This window comes from Hermetia illucens, chromosome 3 (assembly GCF_905115235.1).
Source record: "Hermetia illucens chromosome 3, iHerIll2.2.curated.20191125, whole genome shotgun sequence".
In the NCBI taxonomy this organism is placed as follows: domain Eukaryota; kingdom Metazoa; phylum Arthropoda; class Insecta; order Diptera; family Stratiomyidae; genus Hermetia; species Hermetia illucens.
This window is the reverse complement of record NC_051851.1, coordinates 100,636,653-100,659,563: the sequence shown is the minus strand read 5'-3', so window position 1 is coordinate 100,659,563 and position 22,911 is coordinate 100,636,653. Positions and strand designations below refer to the sequence as shown.

The 22,911-nt window shown below is 41.1% G+C and overlaps 1 protein-coding gene across 1 annotated transcript in view; it reads left to right on the top strand.

Moving 5' to 3' along the window:
• LOC119653159 (neuropeptide F receptor) overlaps positions 1 to 22,911 on the top strand; it is a 276,920-nt gene that overhangs the window by 36,192 nt on the left and 217,817 nt on the right. The gene's annotated exons all lie outside the window — the stretch shown is intronic.

Sequence of the window (22,911 nt, the reverse complement as noted above, 5' to 3'; positions counted from 1 at the left end):
GCTGAAGAAAAAGAAAGAAGAAAAATTATTCCATACAGGAAGTGAGATTTTGTAAGAAGTTAGGAACGGTATGAGTAATATGTTCTCAAGTGTTATTGCATCTATTGTCATTTCGTGTGCCCTAGAATAGCTGAAATTAAGGGGGACTCTCAGGCAGTCTGATTCAAGATCACAAAAATTGTTTTAGGTTGACCCAAATACATTCGTAAAACTTTTGCAAGTTTTATCTCTGCATGTCCACTCATTGGCAGATAAACAAGTACGCCTATTCATAGAATATATTTATATCCGTAATTGAATACTTATGAACCGATTTATTTATGAAAATATAAAGATCGGATTCTAGACAAGTAAATAAGAATATTCGGTGTTCTTTTTGGAGATGATAGCTGCAATATTATTTCAAACTTTTTTTTTTCATTAGAAAAGCATTGCTGTAGTTAGTATCCATAATGCACAAATTTATTTCGAATGGAGAAAATTAACTTACTGCAGGTTTTTATTAGGGTATTTTCCATTGCTGGACGAAGTAGGTTTTGTGTAAAACAGAACTTTACTGAAATTAGTTTATTGTCTGTCTGTCACACGCACTTTTCTCGAAAACGGTTAGAGAGATAGACACCAAATTTGGTGGATAGGTGGGAATTGTGAATGCTCATGCATGCAGTGAGTTACATCAGCCCGTAGACTGAATACACCAAATATATATGTAATATATAATATACGTGGGATGTCAAATGAAAGGTTACTACTTTCCGAAGTCGGTCTCAGTTTTGACATTTGTTGGAAAGATGCGGATTGTGGGGGGTCGAAAGTGATAATTATTTCACGGATCCATTCTCAGAAACTACACAACCGAAAAATCTGGAAAGAAAAACAAGAGGCTGCCACTATATCGTGTCTAGGTTCCGAAATACTCTCCATACCAACATCTGCCCAAATAAAATTAATAATAGTATATTACTATCATCATCATCAACGGCGCAACAACCGGTATCCGGTCTAGGCCTGCCTTAATAAGGAACTCCAGGCATCCCGGTTTTGTGCCGAGGTCCACCAATTTGATATCCCCAAAAGCTGTCTGGCGTCCTGACCTACGCAATCGCTCTATCTTAGGCAGGGTCTACCTAGTCTTCTTTTTCTACCATAGATATTGCCCTTATAGACTTTCCGAGCTGGATCATCCTCATTCATACGGATTAAGTGACCCGCCCACCGTAACCTATTGAGGCGGATTTTATCCACAACCGGACATGGTATCTCCCATAGATTTCGTCGTAATGTAGGCTACGGAATCGTCCATCGTCATGTAGGGGGCCAAAAATTCTTCGGAGGATTCTTCTCTCGAACGCGGCCAAGAGTTCGCAATTCTTCTTGCTAAGAACCCAAGTCTCCGAGGAATACATGAAGACTGGCAAGATCATTGTCTTGTACAGTAAGAGCTTTAACCCTATGGTGAGATATTTCGAGCGGAACAGATTTTGTAAGCTGAAATAAGCTCTGTTGGCTGAAAAAACCGTGCGCGGATTTCCTCATCGTAGCTGTTATCGGTTGTGATTTTCGTCCCGAGATAGGTGAAATTATTAATGGTCTCAAAAGTTGTATTCTCCTATCTTTATTCTTCCCTTTTGACCATTGCGGTTTGATGTTGTTGGTTGGTTGTTTTTAAGGTTTTGTGTAAACACAAAACCTTATTAAAATCGGTTTACTGTCTGTCTGTCTGTCTGTTCGTCACACGCATTTTTCTCGGAGACGGTTGTAGCGATTGACACCAAATTTGGTGGAAAGATGGGAGCTGTGAACGCTCATGCATATAATGAGTTACATCCTTTTACAATGAATTTAAGGGGGGGTCCCCATACATGCAAAAGGTGGGTATAAATTTTTTTTTCATCAAATATAGCCCTGTGGGGTATCAAATTAAAGGTCTCGGTTAGTACTTTTCGAAGCCGGACTTAGTTTTGAATTTTGTTGAAAAGGTGGGGAGTGTGGGGGGTTGAAAGTGGTCATTTCTTTAACAAACCCATTCTCAGGAACTACCCAACCATAAAATCTGAAAAAAATCAGGGGGCTGCCATTCTATGGTGCCTAGGCTCCGAAATACCCTTCATATCGTGTATATGTTCAAATAAAGTTAATAATAGTATATTACTATAATTTTTAGTAATTGACAGGAAAACCCCCCTTGCGTTCACCCTAGAATCACAATATAGGCTACAGTATAGAGCATGATCTTGCCAAATTTGGTCAGAATCGCACTATTACTAACAAAGTTATACTAGGTCAAATTTGTCGCTCCTCTGCAAATTTAAAACTATGAATGTCAATATCACTTGAAAGTGGCTATTTTCACATAATACATATATGCATATTTTACGTGCTACATGCAAATGGGACAAATGCGCAACCAAATCTCTTTGTAAAAGAAATACACAAAACCTTTCATACCTGAAGCGTCTAGCTTCCGGTTTCCCGACTTGTTTGGTGCTGCCGTTGCCACCCATGTATTTTGTTTTGCCTTCATTGATATGCAGCCCAAGATCTCGCGCCGCCTGCTCGATCTGGATGAAGGCAGTTTGTACGTCTCGGGTCGTTCTTCCCGTGATGTCGATGTCGTCATCATAGGCCAGTAGTCGGGTAAACTTAAAGAGGATCGTACCTCTTGCATTTACCTCAGCATCACGGATCACTTTCTCGAGGGCCCGTTGCTGATGTTGAATGGTCTTAGAGCCAGCCTAGTCATTCTTATCAATTTCATTGGGATACTGAATTCTCTCATGGCCGTGTACAGTTTTACCCTGGCTATGCTATCATAGGCGGCTTTAAAGTCGATGAATAGATGGTGCAACTGTTGTCCACATTCCAACAGTTTTTCCATCGCTTGCCGCACAGAGAAAATCTGATCTGTTGCTGATTTGCCTGGAGTGAAGCCTCTTTGGTATGGGCCAGTGATGTTCTGGGTGTATGGGGCTATCCGACCCAGTAAGATAGCGAAGAATATCTTATAGATGTTACTCAGCAACGTGATACCTCTATAATTGCTGCACTGTGTGATATCTCCCTTTTTATGTATGAGACATATGCCTTGTTGCCAATCGTTAGGATTCGCAGTCGTATACCTTGAGCACAAGTTGATGAATCACTTGGTGTAACTGGTTGCCTCCATATTTAATTAATTCGGCTGTGATTCCATCGGTTCTTGGCGATGAATTGGACGGACTTTTCTTCTATACTTGGTGGTGGCAGTATTCGTCCGTCGTCTTCAGTTGGCGGGACCACCAACTCGCCGATTTTTTGGTTGTTCAGTAGCTCATCAAAGTATTCAACCCATCGCTTCAATATGCCCATTCTGTCGGAAATCAGATTTCCCTCTTTGTCTCGGCAGGATGAGCATCGAGGTGTATACGGCTTCATCCTGCTGACTTATTGGTAAAACTTGCACGCCTGGTGCGGTTGCTCCCTGTACTTTTCTAGTTCACAGACTTGTTGGTTCGCTCAGACTTCCTTTTTCCGTCTGTGAAATCGCTTCTCCGCTCGACGGAGTTCGTGATAAGTCTCTGCGCGTGCCCGTGTTCTTTGAGAATGCAACATTACTCGGTATGCGGCATTCTTCCGTTCTGTTGCTAGCTTACATTCATCGTCAAACCAGCCGTTCCGATTCCTTTTGCGACTGGGGCCAAGTATGTTTGTGGCCGTATCTATGATAACGTTCTTCAAGTGGTTGTGAAGATCATTTGTTGATGCGTCATCTCCAGGTCCTCTGTTGACTGCGATTATTGCGTCATCCATTTGCCTTTTATAGGTGTTGCGCAGGACTGTGGTGTGGATCGCTTCAGTGTTAACTTCCACCTGATTGTCAGAGGGGATTCTAGGTGGTGTTGTTATTCGAGCTCGGAGCACCATGCCAACGAGATAGTGATCCGAGTCTATATTGGCCCCGCTATATGTTCTGACATTCATCAAGGCTGAGAGGTGGCGGCATTCGATCAACACGTGGGCAATTTGGTTGAAAGTGGTCCCGTTTCGAGAGGCCCATGTATGTTTGTGGTCCGCTTTCCGCGCAAACCAGGTACTTCCAATAACCATTTCGTGTGACCCTGCTAATTGAATAGTCCGCAGTCCGTTATCATTTGTTTTTTCGTGTAAGCTATGGGAGGCAACGTATCGCCTGAATACGAGCTCCTTCCCTACTTGGCTCTTAAAATCCCCAAGTATGATTTGAATATCATATCTGGGATAGGCTACGAGGGTTTGTTCTATTGCCTCGTAAAAGGTATCCTTCTCCGACTCTGCAGTCTCCTCTGTAGGGGCGTGAATGTTAATGAGGTTTATATCTCTAAATTTGTCTCGCAAGCGCAGAGTACAATTAATTTTTTGGCTGACTAAGAAACCTATTCCGAGTACATAATTTACTGGAGGGTCACTATAATATATGGTGTAGCGGCTCTCCTCCAGGAAACCTGTCCCTGTCCATCGCATCTTTTGCAACGCTGTTATATCAGCCTTATATGGGGCCCTGTCCTATCGGCTAGCTGCTCATCAACTTTATCTCTGTACAGGGAGCGCACTTTCCATGAGAAAATGCGCAAATCGTTATTCCGTTGTCGTTGCCGGGTTCGTTGTTGTATAATCCGTCTAGCCCCTGGCTCCTGTTTTTGCTTCGTAGCAAGTTGTTTTCCGTGTAGGGTTGTCAGCTCTACCCAACCCCCAACCAGGAGGACCAGTTTGAACAATTTGTCCCGTTTTTAGGCGCGGGAGACTCGCCTTCACCCTTCTCCGTCTGCAGCTTTTCGTTAAGAAAGAGTTCCCAGCGGTCACCACGTGGAGGTGGAGATAGGGTTTGGTAGTAGAGCTGATGGTGTTGGTTCAACAGGTATTTTCCAGGTTTTATGCTCCATCATGGGTAGCAATCCACGTTTCGCCCTGGGACCTATACTACCCTTTGACCACCTATATACCTATACTATATATTACTATAATTTTCAGTAATTGACTGGAAATTCCCCTCATAAGTTCATCCTAGAATCAGAAAACTTTGCAGTAATATAGGTTATAGCACAGAGCAAGATCCTACCTAGGCAATTGCACTATTACTGTTATTACTATTACTTAAGTTGTAATAGGTCAAAGTTGTCGATTCTGTTCAAATTCAAGACTTTGAATGTGAGTATCACGAGAAAGTGGCTACTCTCACTTAATATATGCGTGTCTTATATGCTAAGTACTAATGTGCCAAATCTCCACTCAAATGCTTTTATAAAAGAAGTACACAAAACCTTTCGTACCTGACGCGTCCAGCCTCTGGTTTCCCGACTACTTGAGAACCTAGCGTGAAATTCTTTGCCTTTAGGTTTGCGCACGTGGCGTGTATAATCATTGGGGAACAAACTAGAGTTGAATTTCCGCGCCAGACTTTCGGCAAACTTTCAGGTACTCCTTAAACGCTATGTGTATAACAAAGGTGCTCTACCAGTCATCCTTTCGAGTAGGTCCTGCGCGTGCTCGCATCCGAACCATTTTAAGAGACATCACATTGTCTACCTCAACGGCAACTCCAACTCGGAAGCATAGAGGGTTTTTTAAGGTTTTGCGTGGAAGGGAACCTTATTAAAATCAATTCAATGTCTAGACAGACAGACGGACAGACAGATATTGAATCGATTTTAACAAGGTTTTTGTTCGTCCGTCTGCCACACCCAATTTAATCCGAAACCGCTGAGCCGATTGTTACGAAATTTAGTGGAAAGATATGGTCTGTGTGCCCCTTTACAGGCGCTATTTTATGTTCAGTTTGAAGGGTGTTCCCCATACATGTGAATGGAGGGGGTAATTTTTTTTTGACAGACTATGGTCATGTGGTGTTTGTATTAAATGAAAGGGCTCGTTTAGCATTTTTCGAAACTCTTACACTACTCTCTAAAATTAGATGAAACATTGGGGACTGAGGGCTCAAAATGTGTTCCCCAGAAAGTGAAACATTCCTCGTTCTCAGAGCCTATTTCACCAAAAAATCTGAAAAAAAGCACAGAAATGAATCTGCACAAAATCTAGGCCTCAAAAAACACCCCGTTCTAATATCTGCACAAATAAAGCTAATAATAGTATTTTAACATGTTTTGGAGATCTTCCTGTAAGCCCCCTTAAGTTAGTCCTACAAGTCGAAAATTTGGCACCAATGTAGACGTTAACATGAGACATAATTCTGGAAGTTTAAATCCAACTATTATTAGTAAAGTTATTGAAAGTCAAAGCATTGCATTTCAAGTAATTTTACTGCATTTTAGGACGTGTATGACGCCAGCATCATATGTATAGAGTCAACTTATATGAACGATGGGTTTTATGGAGATACCTTTGCTTTTTTGTAGTTATTTGAATGTCAGTATCGATTATTGGTGGAAGTTTGTGTATATGCTAATGAAATTTTCAGATAGTATTCAATAAGATGAACGTGTATATATGTACTCGTATGTTTCCTTGCACAGAGTAAATTGGAAATACGTGAAGATGCGTTAGATCAAGTGTGCGCACAATATTTATATCTTTAATACATGTATGTACATACGCATATTTTGTTTGACAATATGTGATGGAATATTTTGCACTCTTAGCTATGCATGAGTGGGAAAACGTTCAGAGAGGGTTACTACATAAGATGAACATAAAACTTTCATACCTGAAGCGCCGAGCTTCCGGTATTCCGTCTTTCTTAACGATTAGTAGTTTTCGATGTTTTTTATTGTATTTTCCTTTACGATCGTCATATTTTAAGGGTTCACTGAAAACCGTTAGTGCTATTCAAAGCAAATCTTAGTTTTGACACTAGTTAAGGGGTTATATACAGTGGGTGATGTGGCGTTTATTAAAAAACGGTTAGCAGCATCACTTAATACATAATATCAGGTTCTTGTAAACTTTTTTTAAGAAAACAAATGCGAATCTCTTAGCGCTTAATTTTGGGAATAGTTTGCGGTGGACACAATAACTCGATAACGGTTCAGCCGAAATCTGAATATTAAAAAAATATTCGTAAATATATCGTAATATCTAGTAGCTGAACGGAGGATTTGCAAAGACATGAACTACTAAAAAATGGTGGCGATTTACCAAAATGTTTATTTTTTTATATTTCTAATTTTTTAATTAAAGAAATGTTTTCAAAAGAATTGAAAATCCTTCGTTAAATGGTTAACTATGTATTATCATAGTAAACAAGTGGGAAAAATTAGCCATTGATTGGACTAGTAGTTTTTTAGTAACCGTGTCCATGGCAAAGCACTTTTACAAAGACACGATTATGAGATAATCGTGTTTAAAGTTTCAAGTTTGCATTTTTAATTTTGAAAATTTATTTATTTATTTACATCGGATTGTAGATACAGTATTCCCTCTGCAGACTCTGAAACATTGATCTGATGCTGCGAAACCATTGTCGCTTTTTTTTGCGACTGCAGCTACAAGCAGTATACAGGGTGTCCAGTTTATGATGGTAGAAATTTTAATGGTGGATAGTGCCACTTGTTTGAGGAAAATTGGTCCATGGAATGGGCACTTTATCCTTTATCGTTGCACAGATTTCGCGTTTTTCATGAATATTTTCCACTCCCTAAATCATTTAGTCCTAGATTTGATACCATTTTCGGAAATTACATAAAATTTCTTATAAATAAACATTTTTTTTAATTGAAAAGGCCGCTTCGAAAATTTAATTGTCTAAATTTCCAAAAAATTTCAATACGATTTGCTATCTAAATTTCAATATATATTATTGTCGTTAAAAGTCGTCAAAAATTACCACTAATTTTCATCGAGTTTGAAAAAAGCGAACCCACCAGGGTGCTGGTACTTACACAGTTCTTAAACTTACTTGAATTGTATTTCTTGCTAGGTGCCGGCCACCAGACAATAGAGCCCGTACGTTTCTATGGGACAAACTACGTCTGTGTATATACAAAACACCGCCGTGGACATCATTTCCTTGCAAAGGTCTTCTTGCAGGCGTCTCCTTAAACCTCAATTTCATGTCGAACCTCCAATTTAACTTAGGACCCGCGGTCACATCTAGATACTTTACATTGGAGGAAAATAATCTAGTTGCGGCAGGTGAAATTTAGATACTCTTGATTTGGTGGCAACTAGCATTAATTCCGTTTTGATTGTTTGTACGTCGAGTTGGCATCTTCCAGCTCACAGGCACACCTTTAGCAATGCGGCCTTCATATCTGCACTCATAACGGCCCTCCGACTCGTAAGGCTAGTGTCCTTAGCATCCCTGACATCAATATCAATAACTTGCCAGAACAATGCGAAGAAATCTGCGTGTCTTTCGACATTCTCTCCATTGATGTGAGTCCAAAGACTCTGGTAGTCTGTCAGATTGAGAAGTCTGTTTTGCTTCGTAATGTACGCTAAATGTGATGTTCTGAAATTCCCAAGAAATTTAAAGGTCAACGTGGGATCCGTCGTGATTATTGTCGGCGACCAAAGGAGGATTTTAAGGTCGAAAGCGGAGTCCGCCAGGGTTGCATCCTGTCATCGATATTATCTCTCCTTGTTATCGGTGCCGTTGTTCATGCTGTCTTGTCCCGAGGACGCGGAGGCATTCAATGGGCGGTGACATCTTTTCTCAAAACCCTTGACTACGCTGATGACATCTCTTCACTTTCTCACCGGATCATGGGCCTTATGAAATGGCTCTGGATTTGAAAAAAGAGTCAAGCAGAGTTGGGCTGAAGACAAACACCATCAAAACGAAGGTTCCCAGTCTAGCAGGTCATTGCTCTCTCCCTATCTACATCAATAGGCAGAGCATCGAAGGTGTCGATCAATTTGTATATTTAGGAAGGGCGGTTTCTGCTGATATCAAACTGGATGTTGCCCAACAACACCGAGATCAAACTGCGACTGGTCCGTGCCACTGTTGCTTCTATGTTGCTATATGGAAGTAGCATATGGAAAGTCGAAACTCCACTGTTTCTCGATAGCTCCAAGCATTCGTCAACACCTGTCTGGGTCGAACGAAAAATTCGGTCTGCGCAAGGGCTGTCACTCCTATGCACTGTGATCGGAAGGCGGAAGTGTCTGATCACGCATTAAGGACCGACGGCAATTTCATTGCGGGCTACGGCATGCAGTAGCATCAACTCTCCCATGATGGCCGACGAGTGGGTCGTCCCAAGGGCACTTGGCACAGAACAGTACAGGGGAGTACCCTCGTTTCGGAAAGTCATGGGGGAAGGTAAAGGACATTTTAGGTGACCGCGAGCGATGGTGCGTAGGTGTGATTGATACGCTATACCCCACCAAAGGGACATGGGGAACTTTAATGCATGATGATATTTCCCCTGAAATACATCGATAACCTTGACGACAGGGGCGTCCTAGAATCACATACCGCAGAAAAGTAGACCTGGAATGGAATGCTTCTCGCCGAGCCGGAATTAATGGTGGTAAGCCTGGTTCTCTGTTTAAGAGACGTCGGCCATCATATACAACAATGATACAATAAAAGTATGAAGAATTTCTGAATTTTAATATGTTATATGCACATGCCTGCTAAGTCTTTTTATAACTAACCTACGCTTGAGGCATGTTCGTCCCGAATATCCGGTGGTTATTATCTTTTTCATTCATATCTACTTTGTTATGTTTATTTTGAGTAGATTGAAAGTTTGTTTTAATATCTTGAACCAGCCTTTATGATTTTTGAGTATAAATATTTCTCTCATATTCTGCTGCCGGCCTTCCGCTACTGTTTTCGCAGTACCGTTTGTAATGGTAATTTTTGGCGTTTCTTTGCCACCGGATATTGCCTGTTGTTTGCAAACAAAAGAAAAATGAAAAATTTTCGCAACAAAGTATGATTACCTTCATTAGTACTGTACAGGAAGTACCCTCGAGGTTGTTAACTTCTGATGGCATTCGGAAGCGAGAATTGATGTTAGGTTTGTTTGAAAAGGAAGTGGACATTCCTGGATGAAAATGACGAGACATTTTCCGTTTTCGCTTTCATTATAGAATTCTGTACGTTTTGTAGTCTTGGTCTATACATCTATAAATTTATAGTTACATTGATAGCATTTTAATGCATTTTTTTCAAACATTAAAGCTGTGGAACGGTATGTACTAGGTATGGAATGCAATGCTTTATAATTCGAGGTTATGAAATATTTACAAAAAAAATGGCAAGAGGGAATGTTTCAAGCTTATAATTATTGTCAATTTCAAATTTAGTAGAATTTGATAAAACAACAAATTTTTAAAGAGTAGTGTCAACGATATGAAAGTCGCTGGAAATGTTTTTCACATCTTCGTAAGTCAAGTGACCTGCGTTTTCTCAGCTGTTTTTCTAGTTTATAAGTTGAAGTGCTGGTTGGCAACTTCATGCTGTCGAAAAGAAGATACTTTTGGTAAGTTTTATCCAGATGAATATTTAGCTTGTTTGGACCTAAACAGTGACTTGGAAGGTGCGAAGCCGGTCGATGTGGCGTTTTAAGATACTATGCATTGTCACTGACCTATGAAGTCAAAATTTGTATTACCCATTTACTGAGCTGCTTTTTAAGGTTTTGTGTGAAACAAAACCTTATTAGAATCGAGACGGTGTCTGTCTGTCCGTCTGTCCGTCTGTCTGTCTGTCTGTCTGTCTGTCTTTTTTTTTTTTTTTTTTTTTTCCGATGGAAGGTGGAAAGCTTCAAAAGCTACCGCAGGCTCCTGCCACACGGTTATGTGGGACTCTTACCCACTAAAACCACCTCCTTCTCCTTCCACTCTCCCCGCGGGACTCCCATTTGGTATTACGTCGCGGGGCTGGATCAGAATTTATTCTGCGCTCATGTCAACATTCGTGTTCCTCTCGCGTTCATTCTTTCGGATGACTTCCTCCTGCCTAAGCTTCTTTCCGATGGCTGTAATAACTTTTTCAACTTCGGTCCATATTCCCTTGGCTTTCACCATAAGCTCCATGATATTTTCGGGTGTAAAGTGCTCCCCGGTTGTAGCTTCTAATGTAGCCCTTTGGGTTTCGAATCTGGGGCAGTGAAAAAAGACGTGTTCTGCGTCCTCTGGAATGTTTACACACTGTGGGCAATATGGCGAATCATCGCGCCCAAATCGGTACAGATATGCTCGATAGCCTCCGTGTCCGCTCAAGAATTGAGTTAGGTCGAAACCTACTTCGCCGTGAGGTCGTTCGATCCATTTCCGGATATCCCATATGATTTTGTGAGTCCAACGGCCTTTTTCTGACTCGTCCCACTTCTCTTGCCATTCCGCGACAGTTTCAGCTCGTGCGAACTGTCGCCGACGGGCAGGAGATTCTCCGGTGAGGTACGTTCGATCGTAAAGTCGTTGTATTTCTTTCGCCAGAATCTCAATCGGGATCTCTCAATCTGTCTGTCTGTCTGTCTGTCTGTCTGTCTGTCACACCCGATTTATTCGGAAACGGCTGGACCGATTGTTACGAAAATTGGTGAGAGTATGTAATCTGGTGATCCCTTTACATGCAGTAAGGGGCGCCATCTTGTGTTAAGTTTAAGGGGGGGCTCCCCATACATGTGAATGGAGGGTGCAAATGTAGCCATGTGGGGTCTCAAATGAAAGGTCTGAACTAGTACTTTTCGAAACTGGTGCAATATTTGATATTGGGTGAAACATGGAGGAGTGAGCGCTCAAAATATGACCCCGAAAAAGTGTAACAGGTCTCGTTCTCAGAACCTATCCAACCGAAAAATCTGAAAAAAATCACAGTGGTGCATCTCTACGAAATCTAGGCCTCAAAATATATTCGGTTCCGACATCTGCACAAATAAAGTTAATAATAGTATATTTCCACATTTTAGAAATTTACTCGGCTCCCCCCTCATATTCATCCCAGAAGTACAAAATTTGGCATGCGTGTAATGAAGAATATAATGCACAATTTGGTCAAGTTTGAAGAAAATCCAATTATTATTAACAAAGTTATAGGGGGTAAAACTTTACAATTTTTTGTGAATTTCGAGCACTCTACAACCTGCATGACGTCATCATCACATATCAATTCGTCAATACCACAACGAAATGAGTTCTTATGAATTGGGTCGCAGAGAATTATTTTGTTTTAGCTTTTTAATTATTTGCGAGCCAGACATGTGTGCATGTAGGTATATAATATATGCGTGCTAATGAACTTTGCGGGTAGTGCCTAATTCAAATAGATATAAGAAGTAAATCGGAAATATGGGTACGATCAATTTATATACGTGCCTATATGTGTACAGTATTCGGAAATAGGTAGTTTGTTTGTTTAGGGTGAGCGTAATATCTATGGCTGTAATATGTACGTATGTCTCGTAGTTTGGAAAAATATCAAGGAGTATGTTGGATTTGTAGCTATATACGGATAGAAAAATATGCGTTGAAATTTCTTACATAAGATGAACACAAAACCTTTATATCCGAAGCGCGAGCTTCCGGTATTCCGACTTGTTTTTCTTATTTTGAGTATGGTAAGTGAATGCTATTACGCACAGAGCATTGAACACCCGCAACGGTACGCCGTCGAACTGGCAACTAAACATTATCCTAAACAACTAAACACCTCCCCGTCATCAGTGAATTAGCCACATTACTTCGGGCTAACCCTCCCACTCTCCGGCTTAGGGAGCCTTCAAGTCAGGAAATTCCTTTGACCAATGGGATTAAAGAGAAGGAAGGGGGTTTCTTCGCAACAAGAAGAGCTCGAACGTAATACAGAACACGACTCCATCTGCTAACGCTCCTTAATTCGAGCTGGTGAGACTGGAGCCTAGTAACTTAAAGGTCTACGTAAATACAGGGTGCGGCAGCATAACTTCCTTTTTTCAAAACTCAATCAAAACTATTGTATGCATCGGAAAATATTTATTTATTTTTTATAATGTAGGTACATGTCTAAAGTTTTTATTTACATTGTTTTGAAGATCAAATCTGTTAGGTGACGTCCCCCATTCTCCATACATTGCGTAAACCGATTTCTGGCGTTTGTCATGACTCTTGTTAGCATAGCAGGTGTTATGTTGGCAATTTCTTCTTGGATGTTGGTCTTCAAATCTTGTAGGCTTCTTGGACGGTTCACATAAACACGGGATTTCGAAAAACCCCATAGAAAAAAATCACAAGGGGACAGATCAGGAGAGCGTACCGGCCATTCCAAATCGCCTCTAATTAGATAAGGCGCTTTGGAAAGTGTTTCCTCAAAACAGCCATCGATGCTCTTGAAGTGTGTGCTGTTGCACCGTCTTGTTGGAACCAAGTGTCCCCCAAATCCAAATTTTCTAGCCATGGGAAAAAAAAAATCTGTAGCATGTTTACATACCGGTCCGAATTCACTGTCACTGTAACCTCATTTTCCTGAAAAAACCAGGGACCAATAATTCCAGCTGAGGAAATTGCACACCACACTGTGACTTTGGGTGAACGCCCCACACAAATGAAAATGGGCTTCATCGCTAACAAAACAATAGTATCCTCGGGAACGACATCAAGAAGAAGCTCACACGCGTTCATCCGAGAATTGAAGTCACGTTCTGAAAGTTCCTGCACTATCGCCATCTTATAGGGATGAAAATGAAGATCACCACGAAGAATTCTTGTCACAAAACGATCGGATAGTCCAAGGACAGATGCGTGTTTGCGCGCAGAACGCCGTGGCGATCGCAACATTGACGCTCTCACTGCTTCAATGTTCTCAGGTGATCTAACGGGCCGAGGGACTCCAGTTCTTCTTTTTGTCGCACTTGCAGTTTGTTTGAATGTAGTGACCTATGTAACAATTGATTTGCGGTCTGGGACGGGAGCCAACGGGGCTAAATTAAAGCGATTCCGAAATGCACGCTGTGTTGCAATAACCGAACATCCGCTTGAAAAGTAAACCTCAACGGCAAAGGCACGCTCCTCACTATTCCAACGCATGATGGCGACTGAACCGTGTCGGGACAAAGCTTTACAGTATCTCCTCTTGAAGGAGACCACTAGCGCTCCACTATGACATCAACTAACTAAGTGGCGCGCATTTTAAAAAAGGAAGTTATTCTGCCGCACCCTGTATATCTATTTGAATCTCCCTATGAAGACACTGATGTGTAGGTGTTTTTCCATGCCATTGACTGATTATTGCGGAAGCTTGGGTTTCACTCACTATACTTGGTTGTCAATATCAATGGAAGAAAGCCTCTATTTGAGGCCCTATATGTGTGTTTAGTGTTTAGCGGAGTGTGTGTAGTCCGCTGTTAATGATGATAGGCGTATTTTTGATTATTCTTGATGGGAGGAAGATGTTCTCGATGACATCATCATAAAATATCAATTTGTTAATCATCGTCATCAACGGTGCAACAACCGATATCCGGTCTAGGCCTGTCTTAATAAGGAACTGCAGACATCCCGGTTTTGCGCCGAGATCCACCAATTCGATATCCCTAAAAGCTGTCTGGCATCCTGACCTACGCCATCGCTCCATCTTAGGCAGGGTCTGTCTCCTCTTCTTTTTCTACCATAGATATTGCCCTTATAGACATTCCGGGCTTATCCTCATCCATACGGATTAAGTGACCAACCCGCCGTAACCAATTGAGGCGGATTTTATCCACTACCTGACGGTGTCGCTCATGTCGTTATGTAGGCTACGGAATCGTCCATCCTCATGTAAGGTACCAAAAAAATAAATTTGTTAATACCAGAAACAAAATGAAAGGTCGCAGGGAAACATTTCTTTTTAGTTTTTTAATCATTTTTCTGTCAATATCAATTACTCGAGACAGACATATGTATGTATTTATATGCGGAAGTAAATTAAGCTTTGGGGTAGTGCCTTATTCAGCCAGATATATTTGTCACATTGAACAAGCGGTATTCAGTATCGCACTTTATATGTACATGTATATACTTTTATGCACGAAGCAAATCGGAAATAGGCACACGATCAATTTATATACATATGTGCATATATGTATAAGTATAGTATTCTGTAATAGGCAATATTTGTTTGTTTAGGGTGAGCATAATATCTACGCCTGTAATATGTACACACTTCTTGTAGTCTTGAAAAAGTATGAAGGAATATTTCTGGTTTTTACCCATATTCGAACGGAAAAATTTGAAGGAGTAAGATGAACACAAAACCTTTATATCCGAAGCACCAGCTTCCGGTATTCGGACTTGTTTAGTAAAGTAAGAAGCAAATAATTCAAAGTTTTGATTTTAATAAAAATTCCTTTACTTAAGTCGTCCAGTATAGGTTTTGTGAATGAGCATAGCCGTCAGGTTACTAGTGTCGCTCGGCACGCTATGTGACGTCACTTATTGTGGTCGTTTTTCAGCGTGTTTGAATCCGAAATAAATTTCAAATTAGAGTTATTTTCCAAAAACTCTTATTGTAAGCTTTGTTAAATTGTTCTGCGGGAATAATTTTTTTTCATTTCGCAATGTCAAATAACACTGCAACCTTGAATCACTGAGCTCTGAAAGGGAAGAGCCAGGACCCAACACCTTCCCTCAATTGGTTCTTCAATCACAATATTGAGGAGGACAGAACACCATCTGGGCTGCAACAAGGTACCACTGTTCTAATATGGAAAAAGAATTAGAATGTTCAAATTACGGTCTGATTCGGTTGTTATTTCACACCATGCATATTTTTGAACATATTCGCGACAAAAATTATCGTGAACTGGGTTTGTAAAGAATCGCGGAAGTAAGGACAAAATATGGAATGAGCTGAAATTTCAACACAAGGCAAAAATTGGCTCCTGCCCAGAGAACCTTATTTCCTCGTATGAATTTAGGTCCTCTCAAGTGTAAAATTTACATCACATGGTCAATATTAGAGACTACTGGGTGCCGGAACTTGCATTAGTGGTGCTTCTTGGTGAGAGAGTAGAAGAACAGGAGAAATATTCTGCTTACCGTTTTAGATCTTCACATAACGTGTGGTGAACTATAGCACTTATGGTTCAAGTTATATTGCTATATTCTTACTCAGCATTTCAAACTTTAAATCCAGCATAATCTTTATAGAAATGATGTCGTGAAATTTATTCTTCTTCTTCTTTTCCGTTACTCACCGTAGTGAAATCACAACGTCTAGATCAAATTTGCAATTTTTTCCGGTCAAAGTCCGAATGAAGCCAAGTGGTTCAAATCCCTTTTTACGGTGCAAAGCCATTGCTGTTTACTAATTTCGATGTTCACGTCAATACTAGATAGTGAGTTCTCGTAAGCCCGGGTAATATATTATACTATCAAAGCTAATGGTATATCGAATGTGAATGTTTTTATTTTGTTTTCATAGGTCCAATGCAACATCTTCTTGTCCATTAGCGCGAGGTGGCATTTATTTTATTTGGTAGCCCACCAGCACTCGGAATCACACAACACTTTTGTTAACTCGTCAATTGTGCGGAATGCCTTTTTGGAAAGCCACTTTATCTAAGTCGCGCTGAACCGAAAAGCAATTTCATGACGCAGTTCACCATTAAGTGAGAGCATCGATCCGGGGTACTTAAATTATTCAATTCTCGGCAGGTCGTTACCAATGACAGTGATACTACTAATTCAATTTCTTTTATTCAGATTTAGTCAGCATTTGTTACAAAGCTTTTATTTTCAAATTGTGAAAATAATTGTCTCCTTTACTAGCTAAAGATAGACTACTTATACTCGACTTATACGCTTTCAACGTTTCGAGTGTCCGAATAGCTGAGTGGCTAGAGCACAACGCTGTCGTATGGAAGGTCGCGGTTCAAACCTCACTAGTGGCAGTGGGATTTTTTTTTGTAATTTGACGTGGGAAACCAGTCGACCCAGCTGTGTGGCGAGCGCAAAACCGACCACATTGCCTCCTATAGAGTATCCTGTAGTGTACTGTTACGGTCCTGAATGAAGTACTCTAACACACTTCAAGACCCTGATCCAATATGGATTGTTGCGCCAACGATTATTATTATTATACGTTTTAGACATTATGGGCAAGAAAGAAAAGGAGTGGGGAGAGGGCGGATTACTAAATACAGGCAGGGGCACCAAATGATTTTGATAAACATAGCACAATTCGAAATTTATTCTTTGTATCGCGGTATACCAATTTAATCTAGCTCATGAGTTCTCTGCTTTTAATTCGTTTGTTTGGCTCCTCCACTTCTGTGGCGGTGGCAGGTGGTGTTGAAATCTGCTCAAAGTGCTTCCATCACCTGTACGTCGCGGCTCGCGATCTACCGTTTTTCTTATTAACACAGCAGAAATGTTCGACATAATATAGGCGCTGATGACGACATTAGGAAAGTCTGTACACATTTCTCTCGCTGTCCCGAGTGTACGGTTTATGATGACAATTTTTGTTGTAACTTGCTCGGATAATAACAATTGCTTCCTTTGGTTCACTGCTCGCTTTCTAATAAATTTTCCAATTACGTAGCTTTTTATCGACTAGCAACTTACGATAAGGTGTTTTTTCTCACAGACCCAGAAAATAAAAGGCGTCACTCCAAAGCCAAATATCTTGGTTCATAATTCACTTAGCGGCGCTGAGGATTGTACTGACCGCTTTGCAGATTGCGTTTTAATTCGATTCCTGGACACTGAAAATGGTCGGTACAATGAGAGGCAAGAAGTAGACGTGCAAATTTCATTATGAAAATAAAATCAAAAGGCTGAGGATTGATTATTCAATCCGAAATCACGGGAACGCCTTCGATTTTCAGATTGAACATAGATAATATCTAGGAAGTGCAAGTGCTTCTTCAAACCTAAACTAATGATCTGCGCCCAAAGAATTTACTCTAATAAATTATCGTTACTAACGAAGCGTGTGATGAATTGGTCCCTGTTGAAGAATAACAAAGTCAAGAGAAGAGCAAAAGAAAGATAAACTATTGAGGACGGATAAGTTGCAAGCATCATCGTTTTCCATTAAAAGCCCAAGGTTATTTTTCACTTCTTCACAACGAAGAAGAAAAGATAATAATTTTCCGTTAATTGATGAGAAAGACTGTTATCCGAAATGCAGCTAGAAAAAATGTTGCACCTTCCATTCACATGTATGGCGAGCCCCCCTTAAACTTAACACAAAATGGCACTGCTTGCTGTATATGAAGGGAACAATAGATGACACACCCTGATCAATTTTCGTGACAATCGGTCTAGCCGTTTTCGAATAAATCGAGTGCGACAGACAGAAAGACAGCCAAAAGGACAGACAGACAGACTTTTAGAATGGGAGGTCTGCCTCAATCGTAGACCTAACTATTCTCAGTCCTGCACTGGCACGTGATATGTCCTGGTGCGTCAGCAAGGACTACACCCACAGTGATCACCAGGCAATCTTCTTTGGGGTATGGGTGGGGTCAGCGGGCAGAAGACCATCATGCGCGAAACCGAGAAAGATGCCACGCTGGTGGGCTGAAGCTGTGGATGAGCAGATCTTTATAGAGGTGTGGACTAACCTAATAAAGCAGGCGCCTCTACGGAAAGAGCTGTCCATGTGGCCCAATACATCGCCAAAGAGTGTGACGCATTCATGCCTAGGAGGTGCTCATTCCCTAGTAGAAGACCAAACTACTGGTGGAACACTAAACTAGCCAGCCTTCGATCAGCCTGTCACTGACCCAGAAGCGGTAGGTAGAATCGACCAAGGGCAAAATCCCGCAAAACCCGCAAGCTCGTCATTCAACGTAGCAAGAGGGAAAGCTTTAAGGAGCTCTGTTCGGAAGCGAACATAAACACCTGGGGGAGCGCCTATAGAATCGTGATGGGGCGATACAGAGGCCGATCATCTCTGCAGATCTGCCCTTCACTCTTGTTAAAAATTATCCAGGGGTTGCTCACATAGCAAGAGGAGGGCATAGACAGCCTCCAGCGACCTCTGAACGACACGCAATATCGCCAGACACCAGTGACGAGTAACTGGAAATCTGCGTTAGGATAGGAGATAACAAAGCTGCGGGTGTCGATGGCGTTCCGAATAGGGCCTTTAAGCTTGCGGTGAAATCCAGACCGGACATGTTCGCTGAGTTGTTCGAATCGTGCATGTCCGAGGTGGTATTTCCAGTATCATCGAAATGACAGAAGTTGGTGCTCTGCCTAAGGCTGGCAAACCTGCAGGTGTGCCAACCTCCTACAGACCTATTTGTCTTTTGGACATTGTGGCCACAATGCTAGAGCGAGTAATCTATAATAGATTACTCCCGATTGTTGAGAGCCAGGGAGGTCTCTCAGATCGGCAGTATGGGTTCTGTAAGGCAGGTCAACCATTGATGCCATCAAAAAGGTTATTGGCTTGGCCGAAGATGCAATCCACGTGAAGGGCAGTACCAGCAAATATGGATATAGATGTGAGAAATGCATTCAATTCGGCCAATTGGAACCTAATGCGGGAATCTCTAGCAAAGATTGATATTTCCGCTTATCTTACAGCTATTGTCAACAACTATTTACAAGAACGGAGGCTTTGGTATCACACCGATGACGGACCCCAGGAGTACGTTGTATCCGCGAGTGTCCCACAGGGCTCCATACTGGGCGCACTGCTGTGGAACATCATGTACAACGATGTACTTAATCTTCCCCTGCCGAAGAAAGTCACGGTGGTGGGCTACTTCGACGATATAGCGCTGGTTGTGGTCCCAAAGCACCTCGAAGATGCTGAGCTGTACTCATGCGAAGTGATCAGTGCTGTTAAGGGTTGGCTGGAGAGTTCTGGTCTGACACTTTTATAAGCAGGAAAAAGCGGAAGCGGTCCTCATTACCAAGCGTCGTAAAATAAATTTTGCCCGTACTCAAATTGGGAATCATATCATCACTTCTAAGCCAGCCATCAAATACGAGAGTACATGAGTGATGATAGATGGCAAGCTTATCTATAAACAACACGTGCAGTAGGTTTATGATCAAGCGTCCATTACAAGTGTGGCGCTGGGAAGGATGATGCTGAACGTAGGAGGACCACGGCATGCTTCCAGGTTGCTTATAGCTAGGATAGTGTGTTCGATGCTGCCCTATGCAGTTCCAGTTTGCGAAAAGGCATTGCAAGTTGCATTTAACCCTAACAAACTGAGTTCAATCTACAGAAGAACAGCCCTAAAGGTGTGCGCATCATTCAGGGCTGTCTTAGATGATACCGCATTCGTCGGCTTTGGAATGATGCCCATTGACATCTTGGCAGATGTCATGACGAATATATATAATGCGAAGTCTGTCTCTCCTTTATCGCAGATGAAGAACGGCGATAGAGAGGGATCTCTAAATAGATGGCAAGAGCGTTGGGAATGCTCGGGAAGGGATCGGTGAACACACAGGCTCATCCCTGCCATCAAGGAGTGGTTGGCCATGGCCGCCATGACATCGGAAAACAATTTTTAACAGCAAAAATTGTTTTTCGTTGTCGGTTCGGGACAGAACGAGGTTAGGAGTCTCCTTCTCTGCTAATTATTAATTTTAAAATACTATATGGGTTTGTTGTAATAATAAATTTTAACCTAAAGTAATTTAAAATAAAGTTATTTTATCTACAAAGGTTAGGGAAGACGATTTGAGGCAGACATAGAGCCTAGTGGGGAAAAATATGAGGTGTCAATGGAGTTTTGTGTCAGAAGCTATCTTCCATAGTACCACTGTGGTCAAACCTAATGAAAGTCTGTCCCACATTGGACGCCATTTATTCTCAGCGTAGGTCCACTGTAATGATTGTGCTGTTTTATTTATAGCCAAAATGACTTCATGAATTCAAATCCGAAAGTGTGACCGTGTATTTTTGCCAACAAATATGTACATATGGTTGCCATCCCCCCTTGGTGATGTATAGTACCACCAGCACTTTCTTAGGCATTTGTCGGCCATCATGGTAGAGTGGGTTTTACCGCATTGTGTAGCCAGCAATCCAATTGCTGCCCCTTCTTGATGTGTGAGCTAGCGACTCCTACTTCCGATCACATCGCGTATAGGTGACAGGTCTGTGCACCGAAGAAGTTCTTAGTTTGAAATAGTATGATATTCGGCCACCGTACTCCGATGATACGTTGCGTTGCATTTTGAGTGATAATATGGATCACTTTCCTGCTACTCCCAGAGGGAACACCAGCAGAGAACAATTTAACTTGATGTTGGTGTTGAGAGAACTGCATTCCCAGATTTTATTCAAGGCAGCGAAAGTGGATCTAACGCTTTTAATGTGATAGGTTCCATTTTAGGGACTATCTTTCTGACGGAAGGAGATCTGAGTGTAATTATGCGGTGTTTCCAACAATTAATTATTTGAAATAATAAAAAACTTGTTGTTTCTATTTCGCTGGTATATATATTTATTCTTGCAAACACCGAGATACTCCTCGAATTGTAGCACTCCTAGTAAGTGCTCTTCGTTGGATTCTTAACGATCATTTTCCTCTTCCATTCTCTGGGAAAAGTCGCGGATTCCCAGGATTTCCATGGAAACGGAAGTAGCAGATCTGCAGGTTTCCGTATGAGCTCTGCAGGAACAGCAAGTGCAGCAATAAAAAACTCTACAAGGGAACAAGGCATTGATGGCCGCAATGATTTCTGTTCTACTTGGAGGAACAGTCCGTATTCGCATATTATGGTGATCAGCTATTTCATCCATAGTGGGCGGAACTTCACCGGATGTAATACGATGAAGTGTTCCTTCCACCTCGTCAACTACATTATAGATTATAGTCAATCGTGAACGTTCCTCAGGGGACCATTTACCATGGTCCTGTAGGTGTTTGTGATCACATGCAAGTTCCTTCGTAAAGCAGTATACATTTTTGAAATCATTCCTTTATACGGCATCTTCCGCTTCCCTGACTAGCATAATAACAAATTCTCTTTTGTCAAGGCGCTGCTGACCACTAGGTGGTCAACCTGATTGATCATACGGTGTCGGCTAGTTAGCCTAATTTTTAGGGGTCTTGTAGATAACTTAACCTTTTCTTGTGTAATAAAACTTGAGGACTGTTCATAACTGGAAACTGATTATGTACTATTGTTTTCGACCTATCTACATCAAAACTTGCGCTAGTATACGACCTCATGACGAGAGTTCGGACTTATTTAACGAGGATTCAGAAGTTTATACTTAAAACAGGTATAAATAAATCCATGAAATTTAGGTGTAAAACTGTGTTACCTTTGATAATAATAAAATATGATGCCTTAGTAAGTAAATTCAGTAAATGCATAAAAAAAAGATAATCTTGTCAATAATTTTAATGTTTTCATTTCTGTAAAAGTGTAGATTTCCAAAATGAAACTAAGGATTATTTTTTAATAAATTACCCCAATATAGAAATATTATATTCAGGTTCATTTAAGTAAATGTGGTGGTCCTGAAGCTTGTGGTGGGCGCGTGGAGGGATGGGGTTCTTAAATTCTCATCTTCCGTATCAAACCAGTGCTATTTCGGTTAGTTTTTGGGACGTGTCCCATCGACTTGGATTTTCGACCACCCCATAGCTAATAAGCACGGTTTGCATGACCATCTCTCACAGTTTCTCGAAGATTGGTTTATCTTCATATCGATCGCATATATGGATAAATAAATAAGATTTTATTTTATACAAAATTTTCAAAACTTTGTCTTTTTAGTCTAGGAATAATTCTTAATAACAATGCAAAGGTGTCCAACTTCTCAACTCTCCATAATTCTGGGAAAATTCGCCCAGGTATTCCGCAATTTAAATTTAAATCTTTATTATTCCATCAGAAGCATCTTGCTTACTTGCTGGGAGCTTTTCAGGCATCGAATTCTGGCTCCTTATCATTAATAGACTTGCTAATTTGGGTTCAACCGAACTGTCTTGTTTTACACTCGGTGGCTTTCCTGAAATACTTCATAAATTTTTAGATTTCATTCGTAATATAATACTTGAAAGAATAAATGTATTCGCTTGAAAGGTTCGG